At 38.5% G+C, this 6,765-nt stretch overlaps 1 long non-coding RNA gene across 1 annotated transcript; it reads right to left on the reverse strand.

The window, feature by feature from the left end:
• Nucleotides 1–293: 293 nt before the first annotated feature.
• LOC138988614 (uncharacterized) lies at nucleotides 294–4,132 on the reverse strand. Its single transcript, XR_011464886.1, has 3 exons — nucleotides 3,881–4,132; nucleotides 2,810–2,956; nucleotides 294–2,695 (listed from the first exon to the last, which is right to left on the reverse strand). It is a non-coding gene; the product is annotated as an uncharacterized lncRNA (long non-coding RNA).
• Between the last annotated feature and the right edge of the window lie 2,633 nt (nucleotides 4,133–6,765).

Below are 6,765 nucleotides of genomic sequence, written 5' to 3' on the forward strand. Positions count from 1 at the left end.
CTCGTTTCATATATGATATTATAAGTCTCTCCTTTCACCCTGTCTTTGTTGCTTTGTGGATGCCTCTCAGGCCTGGCTTTTCAGCCAGAAGACCCAATTCAATGGGACCTCTTGGAGAGGTAGAGGTAAGACTGTCACTTGCTTTATAATTTTGCTCATAAATCTTCTGATGTGCAGAAATCTTGAATATTTTGCTTCACTTTCTACTGCTTGTTTCCTTACTTTTACACTTAGAAATCATTTTTCCATTCAAATATAAGGACATTCAGGGGTATTCTAATTATTTAGTGAGTCTTTCCTGTTTTAACAGTAAATCCATCTAAAATAGATTTTGCACATATTGAGGAGAATTTTACCATTTTAGAAAACCATTGCTGCTCCATTTATAGAATAATTGATCCTTTTTAAAATGATCCTTTTTAATTTGAATCTGAAATTTCTCTTGTGGACTATTAACATTTTGGCTAAACTTCTGTTAGCATTTCTAGATCATCTATTATTTTATTCTTTAATAATGGTGTGTGTGTGTGTGTGTGCCCAGTCATGTCTGACGCTGCAACCCCACGGACTGCAGCCTGCCAGGCTCCTATGTCCATGGGATTCTCCAGGCAAGATTTTTGGAGTGGGTTTCCATTTCCTCTTCCAGGGGATCTTTCAAACCCAGGGACTGGATTGGCATCACTCATGTCTCCTGCATTGGCAGGCAGGTTTCTTGCCACTGTGTAACTTGGGAAGCCCTAATAATGGTATAAGGGACTCTTTTTTATTGTGAAGTTTGATGGGAACGCCTTTTAATTTTCAAAACCAATATATTGTTATTATATATATATATTTTTTACTTTCATGAAATAGTTATTTTTTAATTTTTAGTTGGCCCAAAGCTTTTATTCAATTTTGATTTTTTTTTAAATTTTGGAAATAGTGTTTGAAACATCTGTACAGAGGAGACAAGGACAACATATGGATGAGATGACTTTTATAACAGATTTATTTATTTCTTTATATTGGCCTGTTCTTGCCTTTTATTTCTCAAAAGTAGCTTAGTCTTTCAAAATTTCTGCTGAATTGGATGCGATTATTATTAGAGAATGTTGCTGTTGTTTAGTTGCTAAGTCGTGTCTGACTCGCAACCCCATGGACTGCAAAAAACCAGGCTTCTCTGTCCCTGTCCTTCACTATCTCATGGAGTTTGCTCAAACTCATGTTCCTTGAGTTGGTGATACTATCCAACCATCTCATCCACTGTCACCCCATTCTCTTCCATTCTTCAATCTTTCCCAGCATTATGGTCTTTTCCATTGAGTCGGCTCTTCACATCAGGTGGCCAAAGTATTGGAGCTTCAGTTTCAGTATCAGTCTTTTCAGTAATATTCAGAGTTGGTTTCCTTTAGGATGGACTGGCTTGATCTTGTTGCAGCCAGGGGACTCTCAAGAGTCCTCTCTAGCACCACAATTCAAAAGCATTAATTCTTTGGCACTCAGCCTTCTGTATGGCCCAATTCTCACATCCATACATGGCTACTGGATAAACCATAGTTTTGACTCTACAGACCTTCATCAGCAAAGTAATGCCCTCACTTTTTAACATGCCGTTTGTCATAGCTTTGCTTCCAAGGAGCAAGTGTCTTTTAATTTCATGGCTACAGTCACTGTCCACAGTGATTTTGGAGCCCAAGAAAATAAAATCTGCCACCGTTTCCACTTTGTCCCCTTTTATTTGACATTGACTGATATAGGATTAGATGCCATGATCTTAGTTTTACAAATGTTGAGTTTTAAGCTAGTTTTTTCACTCTCCTCTTTCACCCTCATCAAGAGGCGCTTTAGTTTCCTATTCACTTTCTGCCATTAGAGTGGCATCGTCTGTATATCTGCAGTTGTTCATATTTCTCAAGGCAATCTTGATTGCAGCTTGTGAGTCATCCAGCCTGGCATTTCACATGACGTACTCTGCATATAAGCTAAATAACCAAGGTGACAACATACAACCTTGTTGTACTCCTTTTCAGTTTTGAACCAGTCTGTTGCTCCATGTCCAGGTCTAACTGCTCCTTCTTGACCTGCGTATAGGTTTCTCAGAAGGCAGGTAAGGTGGTTTGGCATTCCCATCTTTTGAAGATTTTTTCACAGTTTGTTGTCATATTTTAAAAATATGAAGTAATAAATAAGATAGATCAAAATTTTTCTTCTGCATGCCTTTTTTAAAAGATTTTGGTTCAGAGTTATGTAAATGTCATAGAAAGAATTGACAGTATTTATAGTTTTTATGTGCTTCAGCAGAGAATTTGTGACAAGGAAATGTGGTCCCTTAAAAGTTAGAAAATAAAAACTCACTTCTTAGACTGTTGGAGGAAAGACTCTTTGCTGGTGCTACAAGAAGTTGGTAATCTGAATCTTGATCCCCATCCCCAGTAAATAAATGGATTTTTTTCCCCTCAAATCACTCTCTGAACCATTCTTACACCCAGCCCAGATCCACAAATCTTAGTCCTCTGAAAGAAGAGGTATTGCAGGTTAAGTAAGTAAGTGTTAGTCGCTCAGTCATGCCCAACTCTTTGTGACCCCATGGACTGCAGTTCACCAGGCTCCTCTGTCCATGAGATTTTTCAGGCAAGGATACTGAAGTGCGGATCTTCCCAACCCAGGGATCGAACCCAGGTCTCCTGCGCTGCAGGCAGATTCTTTACCAACTGAGCTACAAGGGAAGCAGAAAGGTAAGAGAGGGGATCACAGGTTTAAACTGACACGACTGAAAGTGAAGTCACTCAGTCATGTCCCACTCTTTGCGACCCCATGGACTGCAGCCTACCATGCTCCTCCTTCCATGGGATTTTCCAGGCAAGAGTACTGGAGTGGGGTGCCATTTTCTTCTCTAGGGGATCTTCGGACCCAGGGATGGAACCCAGGTCTCCCGCATTACAGGCAGATTCTTTACCGACTGAGCCACCAGGGAAGCCTGCAGGGTAAGGTAATGGTTAAGGATGGTGTTTGGAACCAGACACATTTAGATTTGAATGCCAACTTTGATCTTACAAATCTGATTTTACCTTTCTAGGTCCCACTACAGGCAGATGTAAAATGGAATAAAAATACTCTGCTGTATAAATTTATACTCAATTTATATTCAAACAAGACCTTACATGTCAAGAATTAGTGAAAGATTTGGAAACAAGGCATTTTGCTCTTTTGCTATTTTTTAAGAAATCCAAGAATACCATGTTTCCACCTAATACTTGATGGAAAAATGAGTTAATCATCAGGTAATTCTTAAAAGGATTGAATTTTGTTATATTGTCAAGAAATACACTGAAATGCCTCATCCATACTCTTAAAAAGGTCTCATATTTTTTGACCAAAGATTGTCAGTTCTAGGCTGATTTAAGTTCTCTATATTAATGTAAACTGTAGCTATTAATAGCCAAAGAAAAATGAGTCATTAATCTTTTTTTGTTGCTATCAACAAAATGGATATCACTTTTGAAATAAAAAGATACAATACAGGTTCATTTTAGGATAGTAAGAGCCAGCTTCTTTTTAAAAAATAGAAAGACAAGCTCATTTTATAGTGACTGATGCAAGTGTGAAAGTGTTAGTCGGTCAGTCATGTTCAACTCTTGGTGACCAATGGACTGTAACCCACCAGGGTCCTCTTTCCATGAAATTATCCAGGAAAGAATACTGGAGTGGGTCACCATTTCCTACTCCAGGGCATTTTCCCGACCTAGGGATCAAACTTGTATCTCCTGCATTGCAGGCAGTTTCTTTACACTCTGAGCCACCAGGGAAGTCCCATACTGACTGATGACCATTTGAGTATTTGAGTGGAGATAATAATTAGATACTTCCTTTCTTTCCCATGTAGATCAAGAATGTTGCTTACCATATCAGTAAATAAAGAACGTTTTGGTCATCAAGCCTTTAGCTACTACAGTCACTCCCAACGTAGCACCTTGAAGGGATTCATGATGAAGAAAAACAGGATACTGGCCCTCAATAGTTAAGGTACTTATCAAAGGAATAATTTCTATAAGTCCAGACTCTCGCATCTTCCCATACATAGGAGAACACTAAATTCATTAACTTGAGATGTCTGGTTTACTTTAATAGTAATCTGCTGATGTTCTGATAACCTGTTTTTTGTTTTATTTTATTTATTTATTTTTTCTAATTTTATTTTATTTTTAAACTTTACATAATTGTATTAGTTTTGCCAAATATCAAAATGAATCCGCCACAGGTATACATGTGTTCCCCATCCTGAACCCTCCTCCCTCCCCATACCATCCCTCTGGGTCATCCCATTGCACTAGCCCCAAGCATCCAGTATCGTGCATCGAACCTGGACTGGCATCTCGTTTCATACATGATGTTATACATGTTTCAATGCCATTCTCCCAAATCTTCCCACCCTCTCCCTTTGCAACAGAGTCCATAAGACTGTTCTATATATCAATGTCTCTTTTGCTGTCTCGTACACAGGGTTATTGTTAGCATCTTTCTAAATTCCATATATATGCGTTAGTATACTGTATTGGTGTTTTTCCTTCTGGCTTACTTCACTCTGTATAATAGGCTCCAGTTTCATCCACCTCATTAGAACTGATTCAAATGTATTCTTTTTAATGGCTGAGTAATACTCCATCGTGTATATGTACCACAGCTTTCTTATCCATTCATCTGCTGATGGACATCTAGGTTGCTTCCATGTCCTGGCTATTATAAACAGTGCTGTGATGAATATTGGGGTACACGTGTCTCTTTCCCTTCTGGTTTCCTCAGTGTGTATGCCCAGCAGTGGGATTGCTGGATCATAAGGCAGTTCTATTTCCAGTTTTTTAAGGAATCTCCACACTGTTCTCCATACTGGCTGTACCAGTTTGCATTCCCACCAAGAGTGTAAGAGGGTTCCCTTTTCTCCACACCCTCTCCAGCATTTATTGCTTGTAGACTTTTGGATTGCAGCCATTCTGACTGGTGTGAAATGGTACCTCATAGTGGTTTTGATTTGCATTTCTCTGATAATGAGTGATGTTGAGCATCTTTTCATGTGTTTGTTAGCCATCTGTATGTCTTCTTTGGAGAAATGTCTATTTAGTTCTTTGGCCCATTTTTTGATTGGGTCATTTATTTTTCTGGAGTTGAGCTGTAGGAGTTGCTTGTATATTTTTGAGATTAGTTGTTTGTCAGTTGCTTCATCAACACACAGAAATCCCTTGCATTCCTATACACTAATAATGAGAAAACAGAAAGAGAAATTAAGGAAACAATTCCATTCACCATTGCAATGGAAAGAATAAAATACTTAGGAATATATCTACCTAAAGAAACTAAAGACCTATACATAGAAAACTATAAAACACTGGTGAAAGAAATCAAAGAGGACACTAATAGATGGAGAAATATACCATGTTCATGGATTGGAAGAATCAATATAGTGAAAATGAGTATACTACCCAAAGCAATTTATAGATTCACTGCAATCCCTATCAAGCTACCAACGGTATTCTTCACAGAGCTAGAACAAATAATTTCACAATTTGTATGGAAATACAAAAAACCTCGAATAGCCAAAGCTATCTTGAGAAAGAAGAATGGAACTGGAGGAATCAACCTGCCTGATTTCAGGCTCTACTACAAAGCCACAGTTATCAAGACAGTATGGTACTGGCACAAAGACAGAAATATAGATCAATGGAACAAAATAGAAAGCCCAGAGATAAATCCACGCACATATGGACACCTTATCTTTGTCAAAAGAGGCAAGAATATACAATGGATTAAAGACAATCTCTTTAACAAGTGGTGCTGGGAAATCTGGTCAACCACTTGTAAAAGAATGAAACTAGAACACTTCCTAATACCATACACAAAAATAAACTCAAAATGGATTAAAGATCTAAACGTAAGACCAGAAACTATAAAACTCCTAGAGGAGAACATAGGCAAAACACTCTCTGACATACATCACAGCAGGATCCTCTATGACCCACCTCCCAGAATATTGGAAATAAAAGCAAAAATAAACAAATGGGACCTAATTAAAAGCTTCTGCACATCAAAGGAAACTATAAGCAAGGTGAAAAGACAGCCTTCAGAATGGGAGAAAATAATAGCAAATGAAGCAACTGTTTTTTGTTTTTATGCAAAAACTCCTACATATGTGGCTCCTCCCATACAGAACACTCACTCAGAGCTATTTGAGAAGCTGTCTCCAGGGCTTAAGTCTTCAGTAAGTCCACCAAACAAAACAAAAATAGGGTTCTAGAAATTCTAGTATTGTGCAGTGCTTAGTCACTCAGTTGTGTCCAATTCTTTGCAACCTCATGAACTGTAGCCCGCCAGGCTCCTCTGTCCATGGAGACTCTCCAGGAAAGAATACTAGTGTGGGTTGCCATGTCTTCTTCCAGGGGATCTTACCAATTGAGGGATTGAACCCAGGTCTCCTGCATTGCAGGCAGATTCTTTAGTGCACCTGAGCCACAGATGGCTTTGAAATTCTAGAGAGGAGTCCAACAATTCACCTGTAAATTTTATAACTCTTTAGGTTACATTGAGAACTATTCTTCATCTAAGAATGGATGAAAGTAGTGTAAGCTGATGCAGACTGTTGACATACAACAGATATTTCCCCAACAAAAATTATTTTTTTTTAAATCAGTAAAGAATTGCAATTCACGGCTGACAACCTTGGTAGGCTATGGAGATGTCAAGGCACAGCAAGGGAAGGAGAACTCTTGAACAGAGGAAAACAGAAAAGTGGGAGGG

This window comes from Bos mutus, chromosome 7 (assembly GCF_027580195.1).
Source record: "Bos mutus isolate GX-2022 chromosome 7, NWIPB_WYAK_1.1, whole genome shotgun sequence".
Classification (NCBI taxonomy): domain Eukaryota; kingdom Metazoa; phylum Chordata; class Mammalia; order Artiodactyla; family Bovidae; genus Bos; species Bos mutus.